The sequence below is a fragment of the Balaenoptera borealis genome (genome assembly GCF_965194805.1).
Source record: "Balaenoptera borealis genome assembly, chromosome: 2".
Taxonomy (NCBI): Eukaryota; Metazoa; Chordata; class Mammalia; order Artiodactyla; family Balaenopteridae; genus Balaenoptera; species Balaenoptera borealis.
The window spans coordinates 2,934,140-2,956,315 of record NC_138867.1 but is presented as its reverse complement, the minus strand read 5'-3'; the positions used below and the strand labels follow the sequence as shown (position 1 = coordinate 2,956,315).

Sequence of the window (22,176 nt, the reverse complement as noted above, 5' to 3'; positions counted from 1 at the left end):
GTACCTAAGGATTTCCCATCCCTGCTCACCTGGGCAACCCCAAAGCAGAAAAAAAAAACCCGCAGGGATCCCTGCAGGTGTGTGTGGGTGAGAGGAGCCTGGGATACTGCCTGGCACAGAAGGAAGGAGGCAGAAGGATGAGCCCAAGGTCAGTGCCTGGATCCTGAGTGGGGCTGAGACAAGCTCGGTCTCCTTCCTACTTTGCTTCCGATGGCCCTGGAGGCAACGCTGCTCCTCCAAGTGGTCATCTGCTTTTAACATCAACAGCTAAGTCAGTTTTTTGGATGTTCCTGTTTCTGACGCTCTTTAAGTGAACCATGCACGTATAAGGCTGCATTTACTGCCCTTCTGTGCACTCCCCCAGCTGCTGTCTTGGCTGGCTCCCAGGTGGTCCTCACCATCTCCCCATGGTCCTCACCATCTCCCTCATGGTCCTGAACATCTCCCCCGTGGTTGTGATCATCTCTCCCGTGGTCCTGACCATTTCCCCCATGGTTCTGACCATCTCCCTGGTGGTCCTCACCATCTCCCCCATGGTCCTGACCATCTCCCCATGGTCCTCACCATCTCCCCATGGTCCTCACCATCTCCCTCATGGTCCTGAACATCTCCCCCGTGGTCCTCACCATCTTGCCCTGTGGTCCTCACCATCTCCCCTGATGGTCCTCACTATCACCGCCATGGTCCTCACCATCTCTCCCATGGTCCTCACCATCTCCCTCATGGTCCTGAGCATTTCCTCCGTGGTCCTCACCATCTTGCCCTGTGGTCCTCACCATCTCCCCTGATGGTCCTCACTATCTCCCCCATGTTCCTCACCATCTCTCCCATGGTCCTGACCATCTTCCTGGTAGTCCTGACCATCTAACCCTGTGGTCCTCACCATCTTGCCCTGTGGTCCTCACCATCTAACCCTGTGGTCCTGACCATCTCCCCAATGGTCCTCAGCATCTCCCCCTTGGTCCTCACCATCTCCCTTGTGGTATCTGGCCTTGTCTGGTCTCTGATGACACCAGCAGTCCTCATGGGAACATCACTTTCACAGAGTTCAGGTATTGGGGATCTGGATACTTCACTGTTTGTAAAGCTGTAAAAAATAATAATAAGGCAACTTGCCTTAGAAGCTGTACTTATTAAAATGTTCACAAAGTCGTACCCAAAGGCCAAAGTCTGAAGTCACCACACTCACTTTCACAAACAGAGAAACCTGCCGGCCACTGCTCACCACTGCAGCTGACCACGAACCAGACTCCTGGAGAAGCCGCTGGAGCCCCTGGACGGATGTCCCACATGAAACAGGCTGGGGGAGGTGCTGAGTTCCTCATGGACTTGGGGGAGAAAACGATGGGTGTGAGAAAAGCAGTGTCTCCATGGCCTTACACACATTGCCGTGCTATCCATCGGTGAAATGAAAGCAGGTAGGCAGAGGCAGGATGTCCGTGCTTTCATCCTCGAAGACATCGCTGTTTCAGGCACCACTTCTCCTGAGAGGTAGAGCTAGCCAGTTTGAAGGCCATCGGCCTGATTCAATTTGTAAGTCATTGTCGACTTAGGGGAAGGCAATAAAAGAGGGGCTGTCCCTATTGTTTGTCCCTTCAGGGCTCCCCGTGCCAAATCTTCTCCAAATCCAAGCCATCAGAGGGTCTTGCCTAGCAACTTCCCCAGCCGTGAGTGGTCCTTGGATGGGGCAATGAAAAGACATTTCCTGTGCCGTGTGGTGTAATACGAGCTGCAGATTTCGCAGGAGCTGCAAGCTGCAAGGGAGGAAACTGGAGTGCCCGGAGACAGCGCGCAGCAATTAATCATCGTAGGATGGAGCCTGTCAAGGCCCTTTCTGGGGCTGGTGCTGCTGTCAATTACAGCCAGCCCTGCACCATCTGTAATTGTTTAAAACATCACCCGTACCAGGATCCACGCTTCTAACACTTACGCTTCATTTACGCCTCCCAAAGAACACTCCAGAATACACCACTCGGCCACGAGGCTATGCAGCCGTGCTGACCTCCAAACAAACATAACATTCAGCAAAACCCTCGAGCTGTGAAATAAAATCCCGATGACATGACTTTCTTTTTGAGTCGACGTTCTGGCAGCAGGACTCACTCTGGTCAAGGTGAACCGGAAGCAAGTGCAGGTTGCTGCATTTCAGGGCAGAGATCGCAAACGAAGACAAGCCTTTCAGGACCAAAAGGGCTTTCCCATGCTTAAAACAAACTCTCCACTGGAAATACCACCATCAGTCACATTCACTCTGAGCAATGCCTTTCGTCTGAAACGTGGCATCTGGAAGCTCAGCGTGTCTGTGCTCTCAGCGGGGAACACAGAGGAGGGAATACGTGGATGGGAGCCCACCCGTGTGTAAAGGTGCCGCTCCTTTCCGCTAGCGAATTAGGTTTTTCTAACTTTTCTAAGAGCATGTGTAGAATAGGTTTAGTTTATTTTATTGATCTAGCAATACAAAGAATACATTTTCTAATTAAAGAAAAAGGAGGGACACGTCTTTACAGAGGAATTCCAAATAATGTATGTAACTGTCCCCCCTCCAGGTAGTGGATCTAACACTTCCCTCCCCAGGGCTCACCCTGGAGATTGCACTGGACTTTGTGACTCATTTCCAGACAGTGGAGTCTGGAAGGGGAAGCCCAGCACCAGTATGGAGGAGATACCTGCACCACCCCTTGAGCCCGGCGGCCCAGGTTGGCATCACCTTTGGTGTCACGTGGATGCCACAGACCTCTGATATGTGATGGACAGGCACTTCGTCCCCAGAACCTACAACCCCAAACCAATCATGACACAACCTCAAATAACTCAAATTGAGGGACATTCTGCAAAATACCTGCCCAGTACTCTTCAAACTGTCAAAGTCATGAAAAACAAAGTCTGAGAAACTGTCCCACATTGGAGGAGCCCATGGAGACTTCTGACTAAATGCAACAGGGCCACCTGGACTGGATCCTGGATCAGAAAACGACATTGGTGGAAAAGTTGGCAAAATCCAATAAAGTCTGTGTTTAGCTGACAGTGTTGTCCCAGCTGATTAAGATGCTGACTTTAGGGGAAGCTGGGTGAAGGGTATATAGGAACTCTCTGAACGATCTTGGCAACTTCTCTGTAAATTCTAAAATTATTCCCCCCCAAAACATTTACAAGATCAGATACAAACAAGTCTTCCAAAATGCTGAGCCACTGTAGCTGAAATGCATGGTGTGTGACCCCTTTTCCCTCTGCCCGCTTCGGGCATGGCTGTGAGCGTGTGACCACCCGGCTCCTGGAATGCAGACACCTTCTTGGATTGAAATATGTGACATTTCAGCTCACTAAAATGTTTTCAAGTTTCCATGGTTTCTTTCCCTTCTGGAGAATATTCTGGATTCCATGTCATTTGCTACTAATAGCAACCTATGGAAATGTAAGCCCACAATGGAAAGTGCAGAAGCTACCATATAAACAAAATAGGTGGCAAAAAACTTCATTGAGTCTACTTTCCCTGTTAGAAAGTTACACAAGAGCTTAAAATATTTTCTTCTATCTCTTTATTATGTCTAAGAAGGATATAACCAGGGTTTCCAGAATCTCTGGGCAGACGCCCTGCTGTGGTCCAAATTACCACAAAGCATGTGTGTATGAACCTGTTGGAAACATTTGGTGTTATTTGATGTAAATGGCTTATACTTTGTTCCTTTGTGTGGATGGAGCAGAGCCTGGGTCAACCATGTCCGCCCTTTGATGCTGTTTCCTTCATGGTCACAAACACGGAGGCTTCACCCAAAACATCATTGCAGTTACACAGGGATGTTGCCGGTTGGTGGGATGGCCCCCCCTTGTGTGAGGTCACTGACGTTCCCCAGAGCTGCCCAGAAGCTGGTGGGGTGTTGAGAGCTTCTATCCCAACATGCTAACACGGTCAAACCTCCTTGAAACTTACCTTTGTGCCTCTCCAAAATTAATATGGAAAAGCTAATAGCCTTGACGTTATTGCAGGTAATCAAGAGCCAGTCTCCAACCCAGACTATGCCCACCCCAGGGAAGAGGGCTTCCGGGGGAACCCAGCTCAGGTGGGTAGAAAGACGTCAATTTCCAGCTTCTCAGCCTCCCTGTGCTTCTTTCTTAAATCTGCTCTGGCTGAGGCCTGCCCACTGCCGGCCTTTCCCTCTCTTTCCCATCACTCTTTCCTCACTTCTCAAAAGGAAGATGCTGTCCTACCGTTCGGGAACCTAACTGTGGTACCTTGGCACCAACCCCACCCCATAAGGATTCCAGGTCTCCAAACAAGAGATGGAGGTTGAGAAGGTAAATGGTACAAGGCCTCTGCAAGCCTGGCGGCGCCCACCTCTCTGTAATCATCACTGCAAAGGAAGAAGGAATCAACATGTTGTCAGGTGGTCACTTAGAACCATGTTTGATGATAGATCGTTATGTGATGTTTGGTCTATAACTCAGAGTTTTAGAGAAACGAGTGCTATTTTTACACCTAAGTTTCTTCTATTCTCATCTGTTTACTTTCACTGTACTTTCAACAACAAAAGGGCATGAATAAATTTGAACCATATTTGATTCTAGCAGTAATCAATATCATCAATTATGCATTTTATTTACAGATCCCTTTCCAACAACATTGTATTTTTTTATGTTTAATAACTTTTAAATGTATAATATATTCTTATTGTTTTGCTCCAGTTTTTACAAATAATATTTCTAATAATAACTCAATCCAAAATAAAAGCTTACACAAAACTTCTGTAAGAAGATTTCAGTTATATATATTTTTTGTTGCAAAGAAGAATGATTGAGTCATCAATACAAGACTTGAGAGCAATGGTACGTAAAACTGGGGTTTAGATATAATAATATAATACTAGATACAATTAGGATTTTGAATATAATGGAAATAGAGGTTGAACAAAAAGAAGATGAAGTTTTCCAAATGTTAAAAAAGAGATTATGTATTATTAAAGAGATGAGGATGGACATCAATTCAGTATCTCATTTCAATTTCAAGATGTTCCTGGGTTTTTAAATAAATGCTAATGGCTATCCAGTCAGTCAAAAGAGTGATGTGACAATTTAATTTTGAGATGTTGATACAAAAATCACATATTTTGTAACTACTTAAATAGGATGGAAAATGTCAAATGTCACCATAAAGATGTGTGAGGGAACCTTCAGTTGTGAGAAAGTGATTTGAGGGATGTGTGATGAGGAAAGTCGGGGACCCGCTCCTGGAGTGACCGCTAGTGTGAAGACAGGGGTCCTGAGTGGGTCTCACTACCCTTTGTCTCCGTCTCCCGGGCTCTCCGGAGAGCCTTGGCGAGCTTGGCGGGCAGCATCTCGGGAGACACTGGTCCAGCTGAGTTGTTTCCCTGGGTGGAGGGCCGGCACCTGTGCCTCGGCAGGTGAGCTGGCTTTCTCCCAGGGTGCGTTGTATAGACACGACTGTTAGGTGCTGCTAGGACAGCAGTGGCACTGCCAATGGTTACTGTGGAAACACTCGCCCCCCAATCACCACCTTTACAATGTATCTGAAATGAAGGCTTTAAATAACTCTAAACGCATTGTCTTATTGCTTTCTTTTTCAATCCCATGAGCATCATATGTCTTCTAGAAACTGTCAGAAATGTGGTTTTGAAAACTTTTCAGTTTGTTTCCATTTTTATATGCCCAAGGTTCTTCATCAAGTTCTATCCATTTTGCTCAGCTTTAACAACATCAGGTTGGAAGGTGAGGTTTTCCCTATTCTCACAATTTCCCTTCTCTCTTTTTATAAAGGAAAACTTTTATTTTATTGTCATCATTATTTATGTTATTGTTACCCTCTGGCTGCTTGATAAAAGTCTAGTATTCTGACCAGAGGTGACCCTAGAGATGGCGGGGGTGGTGTCCTCACTCCGAGGTGGGTGACAGGGACCCCTTCGGAGAACCCCTGTGCGGGGCCTCCGGGTTGGGGGTGTCCTGTGCACGTAGGGCTCTGTCTGCATCGACCATCGGCCTTGGGATGCATCGGCCACTGCTATTCCCACTGATGGGTGAGGCTGCGGGGTCTGAGGGCCATGCCAGCCCTCATGGCTAGCAAGCTAGCACCTGGGCCTCATGGACCAGAGGCCCCGACGTAGCTGCCTGGGAACATTGTTTGTGAATCTGGGAATCTGCCCTGAGTCTCCCCTGGGATGCCTCGGGCTGCCCCTGTCCTGACCCGTTTCCTGAATCCCAGCGGCACTATGGATGGTGCCACTACAGGCTCAGGGCTTGGAGGTGGTAGCCTTGGAACAAAGGGTTGGCTTTTCGAACAACTTAGCATCATGAACCAAGGAGGCTGCCTGCCAGGGTCGCTGTGTTGGCTACTCAGGAAGGGGCTCTTGGGGGTTCCTGGTAACTGCATTCCAGGAAGACATTTGAGGGGGGAGGGGGAAGCCAGGAGGTTCCTGCAGGGGTTTGGGAAAGAATGTACATCCCACCCAGCAAAGGTTGAGTCCCGGGGCAACTGTGGGTGCCCTCCAAGGCGAGCCGCCAGCACTCCAGCCCTGGCCTCTGCTTGGAGTGCAAGGACTCTGGGCTCGTGGCAGTCACTCCGGGGCCCACACAGAAGCCCACGCCTGTCTGCTGGCAACGTGACGGCCTGTGGACACGCAGGTCCTGCACCAGCTCTGGACGGGCCCAGTGCCTGCGTCCCCATCCTTCCCCTGGACTTGAGCCCAACACCCTGCCCCATGCAATCTCTTCCTGCAGCCACACGGCCAGAACAAAGCAAGTTTTCTGCATCTGACACATGAACACCATCTGGTGAGAAAAGCCCTGGAATAACTGAACGTGATTTTATAATTTTGGGACTTTCATCCAGCATTGAGGACCCACAAGTTTCCCAGCTGCAGTTCATGAAGTTTTCTGGTGGTTGGAGCCTCTCGGACAGGTATTACGAATGCAGTCGTGGACAGATCAGGGTAATTCCCGAGAACACGTGCTGAGGGTCTGCCCATAACTGATCATTAAGATCGACTGTTTCCCCCAGCTATCCAAGTATTTCCTACAACAGATGAAGAGCCCTCGCTCTTAAACGAGGCCAGACACAGAATATAATTTAATTTTATAGTTAATTTTTAAATTGAATTAATTGACAAAGAAGCTCTCTGTGTTTGTGATATGAACAGCGGGTACCTACTCATCAATAAAAAATGATTATTAATCAATAATCTCACAATATTCACTCTGGAATGATTTGCGAACGGAGGAAACAAAACAAATATGCAAACTAGCGACACGCAAAGGGGACATTTATAAGCAGACCCTCCTCACACGTGTACGTATCATAGACATACAGTAGTCCATTTCTCAGAAGTCACACGCAGAGCTTTTCATCCGTCTTCTCTCTGCTTTTGTCACAGTTGTCCCTGGTGCTGGTCACTCTGATGTGGGCACACTCCGTCCTGCTTCCTGGGGGATGGGGGTGGAGGCGGGGTGCTAAGACTCTGAGGATGGATGCCTTTGCCTCCAAACCTCGGGAGCTCCAGGGCCCCCAGAGGAGACCTTGCCTCACGGAGCTCAGCCTCCCAGTGCCTCACCCTGATTTTTTCCCAGTCCCACCGCAGGGGTGTGGGAAGAGGTGGATTCTTTAAACACACTTTACACCAGCCCATCGTGCTCTCAAAACCGGCCCGCAGGGGCGTGTGCGTCTGATGCTTTAGACATCGTACAGGCGTATTTCTTAAAAGGAAATCACATAAGACATGTGAAAGCGCTTTCTATAAGTGGAAATTGTTCAAGACAGCTAATGCTATTAATACTTTTTTTTTGCTCATAACATTATGAAAATATTTAGTGTGAAACCAACCTCAGATAGGTTAGCATGGCTCCTGGACATGTGATTATTCCACTTCAGACCTGAGGGAGGGGAGGGTGACAGAGGCCAGCCCGCAGGGAGGTGGTCAGAGCCGCGGCCCCAGGGATGAAGCAGCCACCAGGGTCTCTCGGAAATAGAACTGTGGTCCCCATGGTCTGTTTCTCTGCTCCCTTCACCCACCGTGGGACAGAAACACCAGAGGGAAGTCTTAGGAGAATGAGGTGCACTCCTGTCTCGTGATTTCACCCGGCTCAGAAAACATGATGGAAGAAGCTGTGCGCTGTGGAGGGCAGGACCCTATTCCTGGTCTCCCCCAGGCGGGCGGATGAGGGACGGATGGACAGACAGAGGATGTGGCAGCCCCTCGCCCAGCACTCCTGTTACTGGAGCCACGCGGCTCCCGCTAGCCCATCTCACAGGAAGGAACCGCAAGGAGGAAGAGCCGCGGTTTAAAAGCTTTTGATCTTCCTGAAAGATGGTTGCCAGATGGGGAGACGGAGAGCCATTCGAACACTAGGAATATACACTTAAAATCATCTTCATCTTGTTCAGCTTTTCCCTGCAACTCTATATTAGAGGAGAAATTTATCATAGCTGTGATTTGGGGGGGAAAGCTTTTAAAGGAAGGAGGGTAACTTCGGAGATGTCAGAGGCAGGCAGGAGTGCAATTTAAGACTCGTGTCACTCAGTCAGAAGGACTCGTTTATACCAGGGAAGACTAAAACACATAAGGAACAAATTTATGGAAAATATTCACCGATTGATCTGTTTATTACTCAGATATGGAGAAAGGGGAGAAAAAGACTTTGAAAATCTTTTCCCACATTTTTCAGCTTTGCTGCTCCGGGCCCCGTACGTGGACCTTTCTTCTGTCCATCTGCAGGCTGAGTCTAAATGGAGTTTCTGAGATGTACTTGATGAGGAGAAAAATACATTTAAAATGATATATTTTAAAAATTTCCACCCCCACTGGGAATTTTATGTCTAGAGATAAAGAAGAAACTGTGTACAGGTGCATTTCTATACTGGAGACATAATTGAAACAGTACATGTTTATACTTGCCCTAATTGGTAACATATAAACTTACTCAAAAAGAAACTTCATGACCTTTCAATCAAATATATTACTTTTTCAATGAAAGCTTTTAGGTCAAACTTCTAAGCATGTATTGGGACATCTCTCATCAAGAATTTAGTCCAACAAAAACAAGCAGAACGTTTAAAATTCACTTTTGGGGGGCAAATTATGGGTCCAAAACAATGCAATTTGATGATCCCGCTGTAATGACAAATCCATGTTTACACTTCCCTGTCTCACTGAAAAAGTACCAGCAATTTGCCAGTTGTGTGCATTTTTCTGGCACGATGCACAATGCTGATGTGCACATTTCCCGATACTGCCAAGTGTTCCCATGGGATCGGTGCCCACGCTTTGGATTTATTGAAAATGCTGCACTTTAGGACATTCTAAAAACAGCCCAGCCAACTGGTGCAGACGCGCATGTCTGGGCAGACACTCAGGACAGTGCTTTCCAGGGCCTTCCCACCTAACCCAGCTGGGCAGTCACCTTGTTCCCATCCAACAGCGTCCCGGGACCCCCGGGTCCGAAATCAGTACTTTCCCCAGTTTGGAATCAGAAGAGAAATCAGAATAATTCACTGAGTGTGCTCATTTAGAGTGTCTACATCAAAATTAGGCAAGGAGCTAATTCCACTTCTCGATACTTAAGATTGTTTAAAAGAAAATCGCAGAGCTGCGAATTTGGAACGAACCCCGTTTGTAAGCCGCAGCGGTGAGTCAAGATCTCACGTTTAAATATTTGCAACAGTGAGGCTCAAAAGGTTGGCGTGAACAGGTTTACGTGACTCACTGATGAAGGCGGCGAGTTGTGTGCGGAAGTGCTCTATCACGATTGAATACATAGCCGCCGGTACTCTGCATCGGTTGCATTCGCTGGACGTTTTTGGAGGCAGCGATGAAACCGCTTGCTGAAGTCCCAGCACTGGGATCCCTCCTCCGGGGACACTGGTTCCCTGTGCCGCGCCCCCTCCCCAACACTGGCTGCTCAGGGACCCCCTTCCAGGCGGGGACTGTCCTCTCCATCACCATCTCCGGCTGAGCAACCTGCTCTTCCACTCAGCGAGCCTATTGGGCTGGAGGTGCCCACCTCCCACTTCCTAAAGCGGGAGCCAGCATCAGCCCCCGCCCCACCCCCCGCCCCGGACCCTGGGGCCATGGAAAAGAAGACTGTGCACTGCCCTCCTTCCCCAGCACCTGTCACATCTCCCCGCATGCTCACAGAGCCTCACTTTGCCCACCTCTGCCACCCAGTGTGACGGGGGACACCTCTCCACACTGAGGGCAGATGCCAGGTGAGCTGAAACAATGTTTGCAAGAATTCCACCTTCTGCCTCCAAGGTCGTCTTGGGGATGGAGAGGAGAGCGGCACAGGGAACCAGTGTCCCCAGAGGAGGGATCTCAATTCCGGGACTTCACAAGGATTTTGGGTGGGAAACTTACACATTAACTCACTGAATGTCCATGACCACTTATTCAAGCATTTAAAAATATGTCTTTATATTAACTATCTGTGTGCAGGCATCGTGCCGGGTAAAGAAGACACCATGATGAACAAGACATAATTTCTGCACTTGGGAACCCAGAGATAAGTGCAGAGAGAGACAGCAAACAGGAAAACGACAGTAGACAGAGATGTGCCCTGAATTAAGAGTGTGCCAGCGAGGAAGGTACAGTGGTGTCTGTACCTGTGGAAGAGGCAGGACGGAGAAAAATAAACCTGAATGAGGATCACCCAGGAGGAAAACAAAGGCAGCAGGTACATTCCGTTCCTGTTGTTATAACGGAGGCCATTAAAATACTCCTGAGAAATAAGCAAATGGAATCCATGTGATAGAACCAAAGAAAATGTTTTAAAATATTTTAACAGAATCCACACTTAAGGCTATTAAAATGTGTCACTGATGCATGAAAAGCAGAAATGTTATTTCTTTACATCCTCTTTCACCTCACTCTGAATTCACTTAAGTGCAATGGCAAAGCAACACATGTAAATATATATTTAATATCCCTCTAAAGAAGAAATGTGCATGTGTGTGTGTGTGCACACATGTGTGTGTGTGTGTATCCACCGGGATGTACAGCTGGTGAGAGATTGTCTAACCTGGTGACCCATCCCGTCCCCAGGATTCCTATGGAAACTGTGCGTGCCTGGTAATTATTATTCTAACCCTATTAGCATAATGATAGCCTACTTCCCTGGCACTGCATTTTTATCCACAATCTCCCAGAGGTCTTTAAGCTTGTTAATAATCATTACAGATAGCCAATGAAGTGAATCAAGGCTAAAATGAACTCACCTGAACTAAAGAGATTAACCCTACTCAGGCCTGAAGTGCCCCATAAGTATTCATCAACAGTCTCTCCCTATCAGCAAATAAATAATAAAGAGAGTTATGGGGAAATTACCCCGTGTGGGAACACATATTTTTGCTTCAGTGAGTGACTTCTTCCAAGTGGTTCCATCTTTAATTAATACTACCGGACACATCTGAGCTATTTTCAGATGCAATATTCCTACAGATGTGGTTGGGAGTTTCTTGAGGCCTTAGTATTTTATAAGATGCTAAGATATATCTGTCAGCTATTAGGATGCTACATGAAACAGATACTCAAGCAATAGGTCATCAAAAGAAAACTAAACTAACCTTAGGAAGTAGCATAATTCATTTTCTTCCTGTCTTTTTTTTTTTTTTTTCTTTTATAATCCTAAATCAGATTTTGCTCAGGCACAAAAAATGCTGTTTCTGATTCTTTGCCCCAATCTGCTCTGTGACTTGGGCTGGCTCTTGGTCACTCTGAGCTTGTTACCCTGTAGAAGTGATGAACCACTGCTGTCCATAGCAGTCACATGATGGACAGGGCAGTGTCTGTGCCTGGGGCCAAGAGCAGAGACCGCTAGTGGCCCTGAAATTCATCCTAAGAACTTCCAAAGTCCTGTCACCTTACCAGCTGGTCATCCTTTCTGGTGAGCTCAGCCGCTCAAGAATAAAATTCTTTCCATATCTGTTCAAGTCCTGATATTTATTCTTTAATTATGAAGAGCTCATCAGAGTATAAATACCCTTTTCAAAATTTCAAGAAATTACATGATATTATGTTTATCAGAAAAGCACTACGGATCTGTGGTAGGAAATTTCGATAACACAAATGAGAAAGAAAAAAAAGAGTGAGAGGGGGAGGAAGAAGGAAAAGAAAAGAAAACAGAAAGAAAGCTGACCCCAGGCCTCTGGCCCCAGGGAGCACCCTTGTCCACGTTTTGGCGACTACACCCCAGACTCTCTCTACATCATCCACTGTGTCATCTTCGCGGAAAGGGCTGAGGAACCACAGACTGCGTCGCGACCTGCCCTCCTCCCAGGAAGGCTCTCTAGGGGGAGGGGAGGGTCCGCTGAGGGTCTCTGTCATTCAAGCCCCCGCATGGGCCACAGTGGGCTCCGGCCAGATCCAGCATCTCCCCCTCCCCTGGAGGTTCCAGGTCCCTCTCCCCCTTCCTGTGATGTCCTCCCCTGCCCTCCCCTGGGCTGTGGTCTTGAGGAGCAGCCTGCTGCACAGCCATACCGCAATCACCATCACTCTGTGCCTGTGCGCACGCGCACACACACACACACGCACACACACAGACGCACACACGAGCGCACACACACACAGATGCGCACAGGAGCGCACACACGCACACACACACACACAGACGCGCACACGAGCGCACGCACACACGCACACACACAGACGCACACACGAGCGCACACACACACACAGATGCGCACACGAGCACACACACACAGACACACATACAGACACGCACACGAGCGCACACACGCACACACACACACAGACGCACACACGAGCGCACACACACACAGACGCGCACACGAGCGCACACACACACAGACGCGCACACGAGCGCGCACACACAGATGCGCACACGAGCGCACACACACACAGACGCGCACACGAGTGCACACACACACAGACGCGCACATGAGCGCACACACACACAGACGCGCACACGAGCGCGCACACACACACACAGACACGCACACGCGCGCACACATGCACACACACAATGCACACACACAGACGTGCACACGAGCGCGCGCACACACACAGACGCGCACACGAGCGCGCACACACACACACAGACACGCACGCACACACACACACACACAGATGCGCACACGTGCACACACACACACACAGATGCGCACGCGCACACACACACAGACGCACACACACTTTCCTTAAATGCCCTGTTGTCCTCTTCACCATTCCATGTCTTTGGAGCCCTAGCCCACTTATTGCCAATCAACCAAAACAGCCTTTAACTAACCCTTTATCCTTAGTATTTTCATGACTGTTTCGTCATGAACATGTTATGGTTTATCCTACCCTGCTTACCTGATGAATTAGAATCTTTTTGAACGTGGGAATTCGTGTTGAGTATACCTCCCCAATTAATATTATTATTTAGGCTCAAATGTCGCTGACTGGATGACTAGTAGGGGGCAAGTGTACAGCTGACCATCAAGTGCCCTTTGAACTTTCCTTAAATTGTGTAACCTTTTAATAAAACATCACATCTTGTATTTAATCCACATCTCCTTTACATTGCTTGTGGATTAATAGCTTGCAAACGTCGACTGGTACAGGTATGACTGTATTTTCAAATCCACCTGTCTTCCATATTCTTCTTCACTGTATTATTTCAGACAATTTTTTTTTTTTACAGTGTAACAGGATAGCTTTGATTTCTTATCCAAGTTTCTAACAGGGCAGAATCTATCTAGGTTTGAGACCAGCTGCTAAGAGAAACTGCATTGCCCAATCCCTCTCAGCCTTGCTCAGTTTGCAGATAAAGACTGAGTAGTAGGATGTCTAGGTAGAACCACTGGTATTAGGTAGAACCTAGGTGGGCGGGTCTAGGTAAGGGGTTGGGTGGGACTACTGGTGGCATCTAAAAGCTCTTCAGCATGAACTGTTCAGGTGCTTCTCCTGGACAGCGTTGTCTAAGAAGCAGTGAGCACCTTGATGGACTTTTAGGTTGTTCAAAAGTTTAGCCTAACTATGTGGAAACATAACTTTTATCAAATTCATAAGTCAGGGAGATAAAATAGCAAAAACTGTCAAATGTAGAGTATGCTTTCTTTGGTTGGGCAAGGGTAGATTAATGGGGTTGTAGACACACACAGCTGTGTACACGTGTCTGTGCAAGCAAACACACTCACACACTCCAGGACCACTCTGATCCCCAGAATCTTGATTGCAAATGCTACCTGATTCCTGTGTTCCAGCAGCAGCTTTATTTAAATGTGGTGTCTTAGCTCAGGCTGCCATACAAAATATCATAGACTCAGTGGCTGAAACAACAAGCATTTATTTCTCACTGTTCTACAGGCTGGGAAGTCCAAGATCAAGATGTCAACAGATTTGGTTCCTGATGAGGACCTTGGTTCCTGATGAAGTTCCTCAGGACCTTCTTCCTGGTTTGCTGACAGCCACCTTCTTGCTGTGTCCTCAGGTGGTAGAGAGACAGAGCTCCTCCTGTAAGGACACAAATCCCATCATGGGGGCCCCATCCTCATAACCTCACCTAAACCTAATTACTTTCCAAAGTTCTCCCCTCCAAATACCGTCACATTGGGGGTTAGGGCTCCAACTTGTGAATGGTGGGACAAACATTCAGCCCATCAGCCCTGACATTTCATTAAAATCAACAGAAAACTTATTTGAGGAGGACAGAAAACATTTAGACTTATACAATTAATAACAACTTAATGTGTGTTCAACAATGCACAGAAATACACAAGAACAACCCAGTGCCAACATTAAATTAGACAAAGACTGCTCCTCCCTGAGGAAGGATCTCTCCTGTGAAGACGTGCAGTCTTAGAACCGAGATCCACAGCTGTCCTGGACACAGCAGGCGGTGAGGCTGGCCCAGGGCTTATGCAGCCCTCTCTCCTGGGACCAGCTGTCCCCTCTCCATCCTGCGTGCTGGGTCTGCAGTGATGCCACATGCTGACTCTTGCTAATCTCCCCGTGGCCCACGGTGGGGCTGTCGCTGAGTGTACAGCTCACAGTCTCATCTCATCAGCATCAGCATCTCTGCAATGTTCCAGGGGTGAATCTCAGGGCAGACATCATCTTTCCTTTTCCGAAATAAATGCTGGAAGTGCCAGGTTCACCCTAGCACATTTGCACTAGCCCCTTCGACAGGGCCTCTCACACCACGAGCAGGCCCCTCCTGGGGACAGTGCCCTGCTGGCAGTCTGCAGATCCTGAGAAGTGTCGGACCTTTATCGAAGGATGAAACACCGTCTCTTCTAAACTTAAAGTGGCTTGTTAGGACTCCCCATTCTCAAGAAGAAACCCACCTTTTAAGGTCTTTTAAGGTGTGTGGTGCGACCCCTCTTCTCCACGGCATACCTCCCGCCCTGACACCCCTCAGAACATTCTTGGGCTCTCTAGCTCTCTATAAGCTCTGAGCACCAGTGACTCCCAAATCTACAGCTCCCAAAGCACCTCCCAATTGCATCTTGTCCCCTGAGCACCAGCCACATGGCCACTCAATCAAGAAGGCCAGGGACATTCACCTGCTCTTCCCCATCTCTCAAAACCCAATCCACACGGCACCCCGTCATGGCCATTGTCCTCCAGGGAACATACCTTCTCGGCACCTATTTTCCAGTTCTTCACAAGAACCCTGCATCAGCTCTGCAGCATCTTTTACCTGGACTTTTTCTGGATATAAATAATAATGTTACTCAGGTTTTTCTTTGGTGAGTCACCCTCTAAATTAACACATGACCTTCTCTTGGCCCGGCATGTCCCCCATCTACCTCCTTGTCCTCTGGCTGTGGCCTCAGATTACGCCTCCTAGACTTTTCCCAACGTAGCGAGGTACCTTCACCCACACCCTGCAGCACCCTGGATACTCCTACAAGGAAGTGTGCTCTTATTCTTATCTGCCCTGGCCCTGAGTGCCCACCTTTGCTCAACACGAGTCTGTGAAACATGTGAGATTACTGAAACATAAAAGAAAAATTCTGGCTGAATTTTGGTCACACTCCCTTTATCCTAACAGCCTTATTTCTCAGCAGCGCTGGAAGGGTGGTCCCTCCCAGGCCAGGAGAAGTGAGTCAGTCCTGAGTTCCAGCACCCTGGGAATGGGCAAATCTCCCCTTGGAATTTGTCTGCTCCAGCTTCTGGGAGCCCCAAACTGGGCTCCAACCAACTGTGGCGTTCCTTAAGTCAGAGTCACCTACTGGGTATCCAAGTAAAGGAACCTTTTGAGGATAAGTGACAGATATGTACCCCCAAACTCAAGAGCAAGAAACAAAAACAGGCACCACTGACACCACTAAATTAGAAAGAAAGCAGAAGCAATAACTGTGTTTGTTAGCTTTCGCCAAATTATTGATTTACACACAATGTGCTTTTATCCTTTTAAGTTAACAAGTCAAAACATAGGAGTTACACTTCTCCACACTTGTATGTGTTTCTCCAGATCACAAGGAGTGATCTCAGTGAACCCGAGCGCCTACACAGCTCTCAGCCAAATGCAGTCTTTCTCGAGAAACCCTTCTGGTAACTCTTAACTGCATTTTTAGCTCTTACCTTGAAATCCCACTGTTCCAACTGCCTCACTCTCAGACAGGCCTCCTGGTGTCTGCATAGACCTTGAGCTAGAACCTCCGAAGTGGCCGCCCCATCTCCTATCTTTAAATTTTGTTGTTTCCACTGAAAAGCAAGGGCTCACACATATGTGTGCAATAAATTCAGAAACGATCCACAGCGCGGATGAAAAGATGGATAACACAACAGTCAGAAAACGGCAACCCACATGCTACCCCAGTACCCTCGCCATATTTTACTCTGCATTTCAAAATACATCCTTCAGACAGATTTCCCTACATCAGGAAATGGTATCAAAACAGTTCAAACAAGCTTCTCAGTGGCCACTGCACAAACAGCTTCTGCTTAGTTATAACACTGTCTGAACACTCCTGAAGTTCTCCTTATTTCCCAAAGTTTTTGTCTTATTTTATGATCCTATGTTAGCAAAGCAGCAAGCTCCCAAAACATGTTTGCAGGGCACACAAGGATCTCAAAAGCCACGGACAGCCACATACTTTTACATCAAAACCAACCTGTCAAGGAAAAGCCATTAAACCAGAGAGACACATGCTGTCCTACTGGCAGCAAATACGTTCACAGACCCAGGGTGGCTATGAGTAAAGGCGCCGGTCAGCCAAGTATGGCGCCCTCGCTTTCCTCCAGAGGAATGGGAGACAGGACCTCTGCCTGGACAGTGAAATGTTGAGGCAGCATGTGCTGTGACCGCTGCAGTGGAGAGTGAGCAAGGGACGCGTACGAGGTGTGTGCACGATGCTCGTGGACCTGCAGGGGGGAGAGCACGGCTGCCCCACTGGCCGTGCAGGTGGGAGACGGTGCTAGTCAGCCGTGTATCATCCAGGGAAAGAGGACCACTAGGATACAGATACATAGATAGGTAGGTAGGCATAGACATGAAGCCAACATGTCTGTGTAACCATGAAGGAAACAGTGTCGTAGGGCTTACATGGCTGACCCAAGCTCTGCTCCATCCACACGAAGGAACAAAGTGCAAGCCACTTACATCAGATAACACCAAATGCTCCCAACAGGTTCATACACTCGTGTTCTTTGTGGTTATTTGGGCCACAGCAGGGCTTCTGCCAGGAGATTCTGGGGTCCCTAGTTATATACTTCTTAGACATAAGAAAGAGATCAAAGAAAATATTTTAAGCTCTTATGTAGATTTGCAAATGGGAAAAAGTCACTGAAGCAATAATATGGGCTCCCACATGGGGTAATTTCACTGCAACGTTCTTTATTATTTATTTGCTGGTTGAAAGAAACTGTTGATGAATACTTATGGGGCACTGCAGGCCTAAGAGGGGTTAATATCTTTAGTTCAGGTGAGTTCATTTTAGACAGGTAGGTAGGTAAGTAGATAGATCATCTACTTATCTATTATCTACCTGTTTATCTATTAACTACCTATTTATCTATCTGTCTATCTATCTTATTATCTATCTCTCTATTATCTATCATTAGATAGATCATTACTTAACTATTATCTACCTATCTTATTATCTATCTCTCTATTATCTTTCATTAGATAGATCATCTACTTAACTATTATCTACCTGTCTATCTCATTATCAATCTCTCTTTTATCTATCTATCTATCTCTCTATCCAGTTATCTACACATATCTATATCCACACATGCACATACACAGAAATATCTTTTAGAGATTTATTTCAAGGAATCGGCTTCTGCAGTCCTCGGGGTTCCAAGTCTGAAATCCATGGGGCAAGCCAGCAGGAAGGGCAGGCTGGAAACTCTCAGGCAGGAGCCAATGCTTTGGTCTTGAGGTGGACTCTCTTCTTCTCTGTGGAACCTCAGTTTTGGCCTTAGGGCCTTCCACTGATCGGACGAGGCCCACCACCTCAGGGTGGGGCACCTCCCTCACTCGAATCCACTGACTGCAGGAGCTGACACAGCTACCAGCATCTTGGCACCCACACTGGGAGCGGTGTCTGGCTGGATAAGCCTGACCCAGGTGACACACACACTGACCATCGCAGGGGTCGCTGAGCTGAAGAACCGCAGTGCATCTTTCCCTTTCTGTGAAGGTCCCACCCGTGATTGGTGGGACAGGCACTGCCCTCCCACCTCCTCCCCACACAGGGCAGATGAAGCTGGAGAAGGACACACCCTGAGGGCGCAGGAGGGGCTCCACGCGGTGACTACTCTGGCTCACCTGCCCTTCCAAACTCTGGGCGGGATGCCATTCCTTCCATGACGGAGCCTCACCCTCCAGCTGCAGGCGGAGCTGGCCGCGCATCACCTGGGCGGGCAGGGCAGACAGGATGAAGGGCAGGGAGGGGTGCAGAAGGTGAGGAGGAGGGCGATCGTGAGGACCCTCCTATCCTCTACCTGAAAACAGGACACCAAGAAGACGGGGGGAGAGAGCTGAGAAATACACAGTGTAACCCCCAATGTCCCCACACACAGAACCACCCCCACGGGCAACAGCATGGCAGACAAACAGACGTGCAGTCCTGCAACAGACCACAAGGAAGGGTCTGTGCTGCGGAGGGTGAGAGGCACACCTACTGCTAGCCTCACACACGGCAGCGCGGGGACTGGGCCACATGGCTGGGCGGCTGGAAGGGACACAGGGGACGCGGTGGGTAATGGGTTGTCCGTGGGTGGTAAGAACCCATCCACCTTTTGGATCGTGCCCTTTTCTGTACACAAACATTCGGAGGAGAGAGGCAGTGCTCACCCCAACCCGCACTGGAGGGCCTCAGAATTTGAGTCACCGAGGAACTAAGTGTCACCACTTGGTCACCACATCCTCTTCACACGATGGTCACCAGGGTGGAGAGCATCACCTCATTGCCAGGACGAGGAGGCAGAGGTCCAGAGAGGGGTAACTCAGCCAGGCTCACGTGGTCGGATGGTAAGTGCTGGAATCTGGTGAACTGAGGTCCTGGGTCTCACTCTTGGGGCAGCTCCCCATCCCCCCTGCACAGGGTCCTGCCTGACCCCATGCACGAAGCCCTCCCTGCACAGGGACCTGACCCCATGCATGGAGCCCCCCCTGCACAGCGATCTGACCCCATGCATGGAGCCCCCCCTGCACAGCGATCTGACCCCATGCACGGAGGGCTCACCCTGCACAGGGTCCTGACCCCATGCACAGAGCCCCCCCTGCACAGGGACCTGACCCCATGCATGGAGGCCCCCCCCCCACCCCACAAGGGAATGGCTTGGAGGCTCAGCCAGGGTTTTGCACCCCCTACCAGGATCTGCAAGGAATCTGAGCGCTGAAATGATATCGTAAGCACTTTTCACAGTCATTTTGAAATAAGATTTGATTCAAAAAAAAAAATCAAATGATCCAGAACTTTTATACACAAGATCCCGTGACTGAGACCTGAAACCGACATTCCAGGTGCAGAAAGCGTACCGGCTCTGGAATGCGGCTGAGCAGGTTTACCCCTAAGCGGGGCTGTGGCTCTCACAGGCTGCCAGCCAGGCTCTCACGCCGCGAGCTGCGCTTTGGAGAGAGCGGCGCCTACACAAGAGAGTCTGCGTTTGTGCAATGCCACAGGCAAAGAGAGGGGGAGGCAGCAGACTCGGCGGACCGCAGCCTTAACGGAGGTCACGCTGTCTGTTGTCACGTGACGTCAGCACGCTAAAGCGCTGCCTGGTTCACGGCCTCAGGGCCCATCCGTCACAGCCACGTTGCGCTGGTCGCTCTCCACGGACTCGGACTCTGGGCCCAGCTTCCTCTCCTGCGCTGGGAGCCTGGCCAGGCCACAGCCTCTCAGAGCTTCGTCCTGTGTGTTCAAAAGGGACAGAAATTCCCCTTTGCTGGGTCCCTGAACGCACTTATGCACTGTAAAGTGAGGGGCTGTGTGGTCAGCGTTCATTCCTTATCCTGAACACACACAGTCATGTTTCTCAAAAGTGACGTTGATCCCTTTAGCAAATGCACGGGGTTTGTGATCAAGAGTCCACACAGACACAATGATAAATCTCTTTCTTGCGGCCGATGGGCCACGTATGTGACGGTGAGCGCTGCCGTCATGGAGGGTGGGGGGCTGGGCCACCCTGTAGCCCTTGGTCTCCCCACCCATCTGTGCACCAGCTCCCCAGGTCCCAGCCAGATGGAGAGGCTCGGGTGTCTGTGGGACGGTGGGCCTTGAGAAGTGAATTTTCATCCAACTCTGAAGTTTCCCTGCATCTTGAAACGGGGGCCCCATAGATTCTTTCTTCAAATGTGCAGCGTTAATAATCATCCCAGATAGCCCATCAGTTCAACTACAGAGGTTTTTTTTTTTTTTTTTTGCCCACTTTTAAACTGGCTTCTTTGTCTTTTATTGTTTTTATTTTGATTTGTAGGAGTGCTTTTTTAAATCAATTTTTTATTGAAGTATAGTTGGTTTACAACGTTGTGTTAATTTCTGCCATACAGCAAAGTGATTCAGTTATACATATATATACTTTTTGAATTTTCTCTTCCATTATGGTCTGTCACAGGATATTGAATATAGCCCTCTGTGCTATACAGTTGTTTATCCATTCTATATATAAAAGTTTACATCCGCTAACCTCAACCTCCCACGCCATCCCTCCCCCCACCCCCTCCTCCTTGGCAACCACCAGTCTGTTCTAAACCACAGAGGTATTTAACATCATGCAAGAAACTTCATGCCGGTGGACACACGGGACCCACACACAGCTCTGCAATTGGACTGATTTCAATCCAGCCCCTCAGAAGCTGGAAGAGGCTCCAGGCCAGCGGCTGAGGCCTGGGCATGTCATGACAAGCTTGGAGCCTTTGTCCTTCACAAGTACCAGTCCCAGTGACAACAATAATACACACTCGACAATCTCCGGACATAATACGAAACTGCAGCGTCGTCCGAGTGAAAACTGGGCTGCGATGTCTTTTGTTAGAATTTACTATGCAAAATCCACTGGAAAATGGCAGTGAAAAAATTTTATTTCAACACACAACGTACAGATTGAGCCAAACTGTTGAGAGCGGGGGATGAGAACAGCGGTAAGTGGCAGGCGGACAGGCGGTGGCGTCTGCAAGGATGCGCCAGCCCGTCCTTCTGTGTCCCGTCTCAACACCCAGTGATTTCCCCCTTTTCTTCAGCACTGCTGAGAAGAAACACTCATTGATCAAGGTGCATATTTAATTTTCCCCAACTCTGAAAAGCTAAAAACAAATGCTTGTCCATCATCGTTTGTGCCGGACAGAGGAAGTGGAGGCCAGGAAACGCAAATGTGCAGCGCATGGTGGGTTCAGCCAGAGTGCCATTGTTTACACATAGATTATAGCAAAACACTGCTGGCAGCACCACCCATGCGAACGGTGTCGGATTGCCACTGTGTGCCCAATGAAAAGGGTGTAAAATATCACAGTCGTACCACACAGCACAATTATGCTCCTCCAAACTGACAGGGGACAATGAACAGCCAAGGAATTTGGAAGCCAAGGCAAACTCAAAGGCAAAACTTGAGGCCTCAACTTTCTGGAAAGAAAATAAGCCAAATTCATCTTAAGAGAATTATTTGGGCAAATTTCCAAAACACTAGCTTCAATCTCTCTATGACTGCTCAGACATATAAGGAACACTTAGGTTTCAACCAAAAATAGGGATGTACTTCCAGGGTGATGGCACTCAAAGCA

General features: G+C 48.5%; 2 long non-coding RNA genes across 2 annotated transcripts; both read right to left on the bottom strand.

Annotated features, from left to right (window-relative positions):
- Positions 1 to 662: 662 nt before the first annotated feature.
- LOC309622747 lies at positions 663 to 6,612 on the bottom strand. The gene is made up of 3 exons (XR_014241105.1): positions 6,097 to 6,612; positions 870 to 6,059; positions 663 to 784 (listed from the first exon to the last, which is right to left on the bottom strand). It is a non-coding gene; the product is annotated as an uncharacterized lncRNA (long non-coding RNA).
- A 5,841-nt stretch (positions 6,613 to 12,453) lies between these two features.
- Positions 12,454 to 19,329, bottom strand: LOC309623320. The gene is made up of 3 exons (XR_014241320.1): positions 19,252 to 19,329; positions 13,101 to 18,899; positions 12,454 to 12,495 (listed from the first exon to the last, which is right to left on the bottom strand). It is a non-coding gene; the product is annotated as an uncharacterized lncRNA (long non-coding RNA).
- Between the last annotated feature and the right edge of the window lie 2,847 nt (positions 19,330 to 22,176).